Below are 11,498 nucleotides of genomic sequence, written 5' to 3'. Positions count from 1 at the left end.
CTAGACACTTTTCACTCATATTTACACATTATATTCAACAAACTATTCTCCCACATTGCTCACAGTTATCCTGCTGATATATAAGATGGGATATAACGTTAAAATTATTAATAATTTACCTTAAAATAAGACAAATTGCTGACCACCAGACACAAAGTCACTATTTGTTTACGATTGTAAACACAGAAGTCACGTGACACAAGGCGCCAGTCGTCTTCTTCTTTAAGATTTCGAGCAGGATTTTGGATTTTCTAAATAAAGAAACTTTTTATTTTCTAAGATTAAACTGTAATTACACTGTAATATACAAATTTGATGCTGGTTGCATATATAAGTAATATATATCTGTGAGATATATTAGAATAGAGGCTCTGATATATAGAAATATAAAATGTTGACTATATTACAACATTTTCTAAACTTTTTTTATTTTCTAGAATTAAACTGTATTTACACTGTAATATATAAATATAAAAATGTAGACTATATAAAAAAATTTTCTAAACCTTTTTCATTTTTATTTTCTAAAATTAATCTGTAATTTGACTGTATTATACAAATTTGATGCTGTATGCATATAGAAATAATATATAACTGTAAGATATATTATAATCATAAAATGTAGACTATAACAGTACTACTAGACATCTGAAAGACTGAAAATATTAAGACTTTCAAGAAGAAACTTTAGACTTAGAAAACAATCAAGTTTTAAGTCATTCTTAGATATTTTTGAACGTCTAGTTCTGATAACTTGGTGGGTTATTATACATATCTAAAACTCCATTTTGGCTTCAGTAGACATTAAGCTTATTCAATTAGTATATGTGAAATCCTTTCTATGTGTGGGACAGTTTTTATCAATGGGGCTCCACTATTTATTATGTTTTAGAAATGAAGTTTCTCTTTGGGTATAGGAGTCATTTATGGTAATAAACGAGTTGATCACAGTTTTCTTTATGGAATATTCATCCATTTAGGCCTACCTCTCTACAAAATCAGATTTTACTGTAATATTTATTTGGCCACTGAAAAACTATTATTATTATTATTATTATTATTACTATCATTACTACTACGACTATTATTATTATTATTATTATTATTATTATTATTATCCTTATTATTATTATTATCAATATTATTATTATCATTAATAATAATAATAATAATAATAATATTACGATTGTTAACATTATCCTTATTATTATTATTATTATTATTATTATTATGATTATTATTATTATTATTATTATTATTATTATTATTATTATTATTATTATTATTATTATTATAAGCTAAGCCACAGCCTGTAGTTGGAAAGGCAAGACGCTATAAGCCCAAGGGCTCCCAAAGGGAAAAATAGCCCAGTGAGGAAAGGAAATGAGGAAATAAGTAGTCACTGTCAAGAGATAGGGCTATTGGCATCTAACGTACTTAATAAGAGATATCGATACAATGTTATTATCTATGCTTATTTGAATATCGGTCAAGTTTACGAAACAGTTTTTACAGTTTTTCTTTCCCACTATGTATGGATTGTGGTAGTGTTTTAAGGATAGGCCTAGATATAAACTATCAAAATGTCAAATACACACACACACACACACACATATATATATATATATATATATATATATATATATATATATATATATATATATATATATATATATATATATATTCTATATAATACATTTTGAAAAGATAAATATTATATATAAAATATAATACATAGAATATAAATGTATATATATATATATATATATATATATATATATATATATATATATATATATATATATATATATATATATATATATATATATACATATATATATATGTGTGTATAATATATGTATGTATATATATTCTATATAATAAATTATATTTTATATATTATATCTTATACATAATATTTATCTTTTTTATCTAATTCCTATTATATACTATTTTAAATAATATATAATTTATATATTTTAAATATTTCATTTTCATATTTCATTTTATATCATACCATATTCTATCATTTATTATCTTTAATATTTCAAATATCTATTGGTATATTTTTGGTATATCGTATATTATATAATATATCGTATACAATATTATATTTTATGATAAATTATATTCTATATATTATTCCATACTTCTCTTTCATTTCTTAATATTCTTCTCATATAGCATATTTTCTTATTTCCTTTACTCACTGAGCTGTTTTCCCTTGTTGGGGCCCTTGGGCTTATAGCATCCTGCTTTTCCAACTAGGGTAGTAGCTTAGCAGGTACTAATAATAATAATAATAATAATAATAATAATAATAATAATAATAATAATAATAATAATAATAATAATAATAATAATAATAATGTATTCTTCAATTATTCTCTTATATACTTTTTAAAACCTTTCTTGTATGATATATATTTTCTAATTCTTCTATCACGATATATATATTTTCTAATTTTCAATTTCTGATCGAAATTCATCCAAAAGACATATCCAACTACAGTATATAAAATTCAAAGAGTTTTTTTTATTTCGAAAGGAAATTAAATATATATTTTTTTTTTTTGAAAATGTCCAATGAATTTCCTTTCATCGGAATTGTGCTAAAGAAGATAATGGCTCTTCAATTTTTGCCAAGAGCTCATTGCAATTGTGGTATAGAAAGACAGCATATTATTCAGTTTATATATTTCTGGATCTGTTCTCCAGGCGTGGGGATACACACACACACATATATATATACATATATATATATATATATATATATATATATATATATATATATATATATATATATATATATATATATATATATATATACATATATATATATATATATATATATATATATATATATATATATATATATATATATATATACATATATACATATATATATATATATGATAAATTTTGCACATTTTTACGTGTTTTTCATATTCAAATAAGCCATATATATTTTTGATATATTAATGTCTGGATTCTCTTAACAACCTCGGGATCACAGACCCAGGCGAAATCTCACAAAGACAAGAGCTTGGCTCCGGCCGGGAATCGAACCCTGGTCGGCAAGCTTATATAGATAGTGACTAACCCACTTGGCCACGAACAAAGATCTTTGTTCGTGGCCAAGTGGGTTAGTCACTATCTATATAAGCTTGCCGACCAGGGTTCGATTCCCGGCCGGAGCCAAGCTCTTGTCTTTGTGAGATTTCGCCTGGGTCTGTGATCCCGAGGTTGTTAAGAGAATCCAGACATTAATATATCAAAAATATATATGGCTTATTTGAATATATATATATATATATATATATATATATATATATATATATATATATATATATATATATATATATATATATATATATATATATATATATAGTTCTTTGGTGTAATTTTATAAATCCATACTTACCAACTTCAATGTTTAAATTCACCTATTTCCCAATTAAGTAATCAATTTTCCATTATGTATTTGATATCAAATACAATTACCCATTTATTCAATTCCTTCACACCAATGACAGACTGAAATTGAAAGACTGAAATTGAAAGACTGAAATTGACAGACTGAAATTGAAAGACTGAAATTGAAAGACTGAAATTGACAGACTGAAATTTAATCAGTTTCCTTTGAGGAAAAAAATTCTATTTTCGAGTAGAATTTGAAATCGAATTTCGTGTTTCATAAAATTCCTTTAATATCTACTGTTATTATTATTAATATTTTATTAACATTATTATTAACACTATTCCAACAAGAAGATTATGAGGATGGACTAGATAAGCTTTATCTTTCTGTATAATATGAGATAAAAAAGATAATTATTAACGTAAATGTGAAAAATGTCTGGAAATAAAAAGATTGTCTTGTGTGACAATTGTAAATAAGCGCTTCAACATTCGTTAAAAATTGTTTGAATTTTCATAAATTTCCGATTGTTATTATCTATTGCCGACTATAAATAATATTGTTAAACATTTAAATATGAGATGTTTGTTTGAAAACTTAATGAATAATTAATATTATGACGTAATAAAACAAAATAAATGGGATAAATTGTTGAAATTATGCTTATCTTTCTCCGACGCTATCGGCTGACAAAAATCATATTGAACTAAAACGTTATTTTGATGTTTTGAATATATTTTATCTCTAATAAAGTCATTTTAAGAATTATTTAGTTCCAAATTAATTTTTTTTATTATGTATTTTATTATTTATTGTCTAAAATAGATATTTTGTAAAGTTTATCTTAAATAAATAGTATGTGTGTGCGTGCGTGTCTTTGTGTTTATTCATTTCGTTTTCGACCTCAGTTTGACAAAAGTAGTTATCAAGTCACTTCTTTCTTATGCAAATAACCAAAAATTATTACACATTAATTACACATTACTTATATGATTCAAGAATTAAATTTTTTATAATATTCATAACACAAAGACGTTATGGTTTAAGTGGAAGTCAAGGCCAATTGATCTAAGCGGGAGGAGGGCGGGAAATAAAAGCGGGCAATCTCAGTTTGTGATTCTTCTAGAGATTGTTCGAACACTTCGTCTTGTTTTATTAACCGGATTCCCGGAACATTGAGTAGTGTGCGAACGTATACATTTGCAGAGAGAGAGAGAGAGAGAGAGAGAGAGAGAGAGAGAGAGAGAGAGAGAGAGATCTTTCTCGGTGGGTCTACTGTGCCTTTTCGAGCATTTGCCATAAATCTCTGAAGGAGACGAAAATAAATGGGAAAGTCTTATCACAATGGGAAATACTGACTAAACCTTCAGTTGTTTCTCACAATGTTTCGCTCAAAACCATAGATGTTCAATCGTAGAACTGGGCGAAGCACTCTGCATTCTTCAACATTCCAAAGGGCGAAACTATATGAAACTATCGCTCAATTCCGGAGAAAATTGATATATCCATTGGGCGAAATAATATGAGAATATCGCTCAACTCAGATGAAGACCATAAGAGAAGCTCTCTAAAGTACGAGTGCTTTTGAAATAACAGTGAAGAATGGATTAATATATAGAATCTCTCTCTCTCTCTCTCTCTCTCTCTCTCTCTCTCTCTCTCTCTCTCTCTCTCTCTCTCTCTCTCTCTCTCTCTCTCTCCAAATACAAAATAAGAACAGGCAATTTGAACTGGATTTATGAATTTGATTAAACAAATGCAGCCGTTTCTAGTCTACAGCAGGACAACGGCCTCAGACATGTCCTTTTTCACCACCACGCTGGCCACTGCAAATTGGTGATGGCAAGAGACTTTGGTCTGATCGCTCACAGCAAACCAACCTAGTATGGGTGGCCCTAAATAGTAGCCTTACAACTTTGCTGATCATATTGATAGGCAATCCCTTTCACTACATCAAGGTATCACCATTCAGAAAGGGATATATATATATATATATATATATATATATATATATATATATATATATATATATATATATATATATATATAGTTTCTTGTAGTGTCCGCAACCTCACCATCCTTGTGAGCTAAGGATGGGGTTTTGGGGGAGCCAATAGGTCTATCTGTTGAGACATCAGCAGCCACTGCCTGGCCCACCTTGGTCCTAGCTTGGGTGGAGAGGGGGCTTGGCCGCTGATCTTATGTTATATAAGGTCAGTCTCTAGGGCATTGTCCTGCTCGATAGGGCAATGTCACTGTCCCTTGCCTCTGCCATTCATGAGTTACCTTTAAACCTTTAAAACAACGAAGGAAAATTGTTTTCAAAATCAGGGCTTCGCTACATCAGGCCAATCTCCATTGGTCTTTTAATAAACGAAATAAAAAGAAAAAATCGAATCACAACGAAATGCTATATTTGAATCTACTGTTTCCCAGAATGTTTCGTTCTAAAATCGAATCGTTTGATCACGAAACTCCCGAGAGGATGTTCTGTTGACTTCGCCACATAAAAAATTAAAATTTAATATACTGGAATTATGATTCGAATGTTAAACTACTATTATAACAAATAAACAACTTTTTTTCGACTACTACAAAATATTATCTTGAATTATGTAATTCTAAAATATGAATAAATGAATATGATTACGTAATATTCTATGTGGCAATATGCTATATATTTTATCAAACCATTGTTCTCTAGTCTTAGGTAGTGCCATAGCCTCTGTACTATGGTCTTCCATTGTCTTGGGTTAGAGTTATCTTGCTTGAGGGTACACTCGGGCACACTATTCTATATAAATTCTCTTCTTGTTTTGTTAAAGTTTTTATAGTTTATGTTGGAAATATGTATTTTAATGTTACTGTTCTTGAAATATTTAATTTTTCCTTGTTTCCTTTCCTCGCTGGGCTATTTTCCCTGTTGGGCTTATAGCATCCTGCTTTTCCAACTAGGGTTGTAGCCTAGCAGGTAATAATAATAATAATAATAATAATAATAATAGGGTTAGAGTTCTCGTGCTTGAGGGTACACTCGGGCACACTATTCTATCTAATTTCCCTTCTTGTTTTGTTAAAATTCTTATAGTTTATGTAGGAAAATACTGTTCTCAAAATATTTAATTTTTCCTTGTTTCCTTCCCTCACTGGGCTATTTTTCCTTGTTGGAGCCTTTGGGCTTGTAGCATCTTGCATTTCCAATTAGGATTGTAGCTTGGCTAATAATAATAATAATAATAATAATAATAATAAAAAGCGCGCGAAATTGTATGGCATGTATGTGCGTGTGTTAATGTGGCTCGGTAAGAGGGGGAAATAAAACCGATGACGGTTGATGGCGTTTCAATTTTGGCGGTCAAATTTTAATTCTTCGTTGAGCCTGTAAATGACACATTTTAATGTGATACCGATTATAATACATTGCATGTATTGCATGATAGTAAAATGTTCTTCCTAACTGTGCAGCTGAATCGGTGGAACTTCGAAAGTTCAAACTTGCAACGAATGTTTTTATGTTGAACAGGCGGAAGTAAGTCTCTCTCTTCTTAGTTTATATAGGACACTTCTATTCTAACGCTGCTACTGATCTTAATACATTTTGAATATCACCTCTCCTGTAGTTTATTTATTTCATTGGTTACTTTCTTCATTGGGCTATTTTTTCCCTGTTGGGGCCCTTGAGCTTATAGCTTCCTGGTTATCCAACTAGGGTTGTAACTTAGCTTGTAATAATGATAATATTAAGTGCAGGCCAACGTTTTCGGTGTAGTTATATTTCTAAGGATTTATCCAGTCGAATCTGTGTTAAGAGAGAGAGAGAGAGAGAGAGAGAGAGAGAGAGAGAGAGAGAGAGAGAGAGAGAGAGAGAGACTAACATTATTATTATTATTATTATTATTATTATTATTATTATTATTATTATTATTATTATTATTATTATTATTATCAAATGCTAAGCTACAACCCTAGTTGGAAAAGCAGGATGCTATAAGCCCAGGGGCCCCAACAGGGAAAATAGCCCAGTGAGGAAAGGAAATAAGGAAAAATAAACTATTTCAAGAATATTAACAATATTGGAATAAATATTTCCTATACAAACTATAAAAACTTTAACAAAATAATAGGAAGAGAAACTAGATAGAACAGTGTGCCCGAGTGTACCCTCAAGCAAGAGAACTCTAACCCAAGACAGTGGAAGACCATGGTACAGAGGCTATGGCACTACCCAAGACTAGAGAACAATGGTTTGATTTTGGAGTGTCCTTTTCCTAGAAGAGCTGCTTACCATGGCTAAAGTCTCTTCTACCCTAACCAAGAGGAAAGTAGCCACTGAACTATTACAGTGCAGAAGTTATCCCCTGGGGTGAAGGAGAATTGTTTGGTAATCTCTGTTGTCGGGTGTATGAGGACAGATGAGAATCTGTAAAGAATAGGGTAGACTATTCGGTGTCTGTGTAGGCAAAGGGAAAGAACCGTAACCAGAGAGAAGGGTCCTATGTAGTACTGTCTGACCAGTCAAAGGACCCCAAAACTCTCAAACGGTAGTCTCTCAACGGGCGGCTGGTGCCCTTGTCAACCTACTACCTATTTTGAATATCACCTCTCTTGAAGTTTATTAATTTCTTTGGTTGCTTTCTTCATTGTGCTATGCTTTCCTGTTGGTGCCCTTGAGCTTATAGCTTCCTGGTTTTCCAACTAAGGTTGTAACTTAGCTTGTAATAATGATAATATTAAGTGCAGGCCAACGTTTTCGGTGTATTTATATTTCTAAGGATTGCTGAGAGAGAGAGAGAGAGAGGAGAGAGAGAGAGAGAGAATAAACTTCAATATGTTGATGTCTCTGTACACGCCCATGTATATTTATGCGCCATTTCTTAAGACTTAGGGAATACAATTACTGATAGCTGGATCTCTCTCTCTCTCTCTCTCTCTCTCTCTCTCTCTCACACACACACACACACACACACACACAGCATAGAGTTAAGAGAAGGGTGTAAAAACTATGAGGCAGTTAGGACAAAAATCATAAAAATTTACAAATATAGGCCTACTATATATATATATATATATATATATACATATATATCTAACGACTGACGAAACCTAACCGATGCCCATTGCGTCAATAGATGTAGGAGGAGATGATGATTATTAAGCACATGTTCTCCCTTATATTATTATCATAATTATTACTTGCTAAGCTTCAACCCTAGTTGGAAAAGCAGGATGCTATAACCCTAATGGCTTAAACAAGGAAAAATAGCTCAGTGAGGAGAGAATATAAGGAAATTAACTATACAAGAGAGGTAATGAATAATTAAAATAGATTATCTCAAACCAGATATATATATATATATATATATATATTGCCTTTCTATCATAACATGAAATGTATTTCAAAGCAGAATATGTATATACCTTTTTCTTAAATATTTAATTTTAATCAATTTTCAATTGTATCATCCATATCTTTCATTATTATTATTATTGTTATTATTATTATTATTATTGTTATTGTTATTATTATTGTTATTATTATTGTTATCCATCGATATGTATCAGGATTTTTGTTATTCCCCCGTTTATTCATTTATTAATATATTTACAATGGCTTCCAGATGATTAGGATAAGAGATTTATGTTTTTTAGACCTATACACGCACACACACACACACAGGAGACAAGAAATCCATGTTTATCTGGACAGACGAGGGGGGGTCCATTTCGCCTGCTAATTCTCACGGACTTGAAAACTCTCTCCTGAAAAGTATTAATATATAAAAAAGGGTTTATTTATTCAGAATCTCTGCCTTAACAGAGACTTTGTTTTATTATATATTTTTCAGTATTCATTAGTACTTCTAATGACTACTTGTTTCCAATACTTTATTAAAACCTAATTCTCACGGACATCAAGTTATCCCTGAGCGCCCAGATGAGATGCTGCCCAGCCTGCGGCCTGCCTCAGGCCCTCAGTTAACATTGAGTAGTGAACCAGTAAGGATGTACTCAAGTTCGTTTCTAAGGGTAAGGCTAATTTTTTTCCCTTTGTAACTTTGTGTTGTTTTGATCTTTTGGATTCTCTTAATTTCAGTAATATTATCAGTGTTTAAGTAGTAGTTTAGTTCCTTTAGAAGGCTGATAACCTACAGAGAGAGAGAGAGGGAAACAAACGACTTGCTGTAGTTTCCCACCTTACACACACACAGCCGCATGTACACACGCACACATGTACACATACGCACACACCGCGAGGATCGTCATAGCCAGGGGAGAGAGAGAGAGAGAGAGAGAGAGAGAGAGAATTTGGGATTTGTCGTGTTGAGATCTCGTAACAATTATTATTATTATTATTATTATTGCTAAGCTACAACCCTAGTTGGTAAAGCAGGATGCTATAAGCCCAGGGACTCCAATAGGGAAAATAGCCCAGTGAGGAAAGGAAACAAGGAAAAATAAAATATCTTAAGACCATTAACTGAATGAGAATAGATATTTCGTACATAAACTATAAAAAATTATAATCTTTACACAATTTTTGATATTTTACACAAATTGTGTGAATATATAAACACTTTTGTATTATTGTGTTTCTTTTCTATTATGATAATTCATATTTCCTTAGTTTCCATCATTTTAATTCTCTTTGTGTACTTCTTCGTTTATATTATTACTTTATATTTCATGTAATGTACTATATATTTCATAATTAATTACCTTTGAATTGGTGTCCACTGCAGGACAAAGGCCTCAGACATCTTCCACTGTCTGTTTATGGTCTTTCTATGCCAGTTTATACCCGCAAACTGTCTTAGTTCATCGATCCACCGTCTTCTCTTCCATTCCCCCTGCTTTTACAATCTCTAGAGACCCATTCTGTTATTCTTAATGTTCAATAAACACATTGAATATATATAATTCTCTTAAGAAAACCAAAATGGAATTCAGTAAATATATCAATTGTCTTTTCTTCCTTACAGTATTTTGTCGATATATTTACATAAAAAACATATTCATCATGATGTCTTTTTTATGATTATTTTTTTTTTCTCCCAATTCTTATGAAATATTTTTAGGTCTTCTTCTGTTCCCGTAATAATATAAAGAAAAGATATCTTATTGGTAAACGACTCGTTTTTGTATATATATAGACACAGAGAGAGAGAGAGAGAGAGAGAGAGAGAGAGAGAGAATCAGTACGTGATTCATTTGAGTAGAGAGAGAGAGAGAGAGAGAGAGAGAGAGAGAGAATCAGTACATGATTCATTTGATTAGGATAGCTCTCTCTCTCTCTCTCTCTCTCTCTCTCTATATATATATATATATGTGTGTGTGTGTGTATGTATACATATATATATATATATATATGTGTGTGTGTGTATGTATACATATATATATATATATATATATATATATGCCTAATTACTTCATGCTGTTAATTTGTATAACTTATTCCACGAATAATAATGAATATAATAATAACAAATACTTTAGTCTAATTCTTTTCTTGGAATAGGCCTACTGTTGAGAGTAGATGTAGTGGTGGTATGAAGCTTTGAAAGAATTATAGGCCTACAATCTCTCTCTCTCTCTCTCTCTCTCTCTCTCTCTCTCTCTCTCTCATACACTTCACCCCCTTCTGGGAGGATCTGTATCCATTAATACTTCATATATATTTATTTTAAGATGATATGAACTGAAAAATGTTTCGAAACGCATATACGCACAAACGCACACATATGCATATAGTTTATATTCAGAAATTAACTAAATTCGAATATTATTTTTTCTAAAAGAGGCCTTAGCAAAGATATGGCTTCGAACTTGATTTTTCCCTCTTTATTAAACTGTATAAACAGTTTCCTACTCTTCGAGAGATAAAGAAAGACTTATACAAAAATAAATCAGGAATGTTATGAGAAATTGGTTAAATAAATGAAAGGAAATAATATATCAGTTGCCAAAATAAATGTCACAAGAAAAATTAGTTCATTCCGTTCTTGCCATAACCGAAAACTAAAGACCAGAAAGTGTAAGAATAAGAAATTTTTATTTTACATAGCGAGGGAGAGAATAA

This window comes from Palaemon carinicauda, unplaced genomic scaffold (assembly GCF_036898095.1).
Source record: "Palaemon carinicauda isolate YSFRI2023 unplaced genomic scaffold, ASM3689809v2 scaffold56, whole genome shotgun sequence".
Taxonomy (NCBI): domain Eukaryota; kingdom Metazoa; phylum Arthropoda; class Malacostraca; order Decapoda; family Palaemonidae; genus Palaemon; species Palaemon carinicauda.
The sequence above is the reverse complement of the archived record's forward strand: the minus strand, read 5'-3'. Positions refer to the sequence as shown.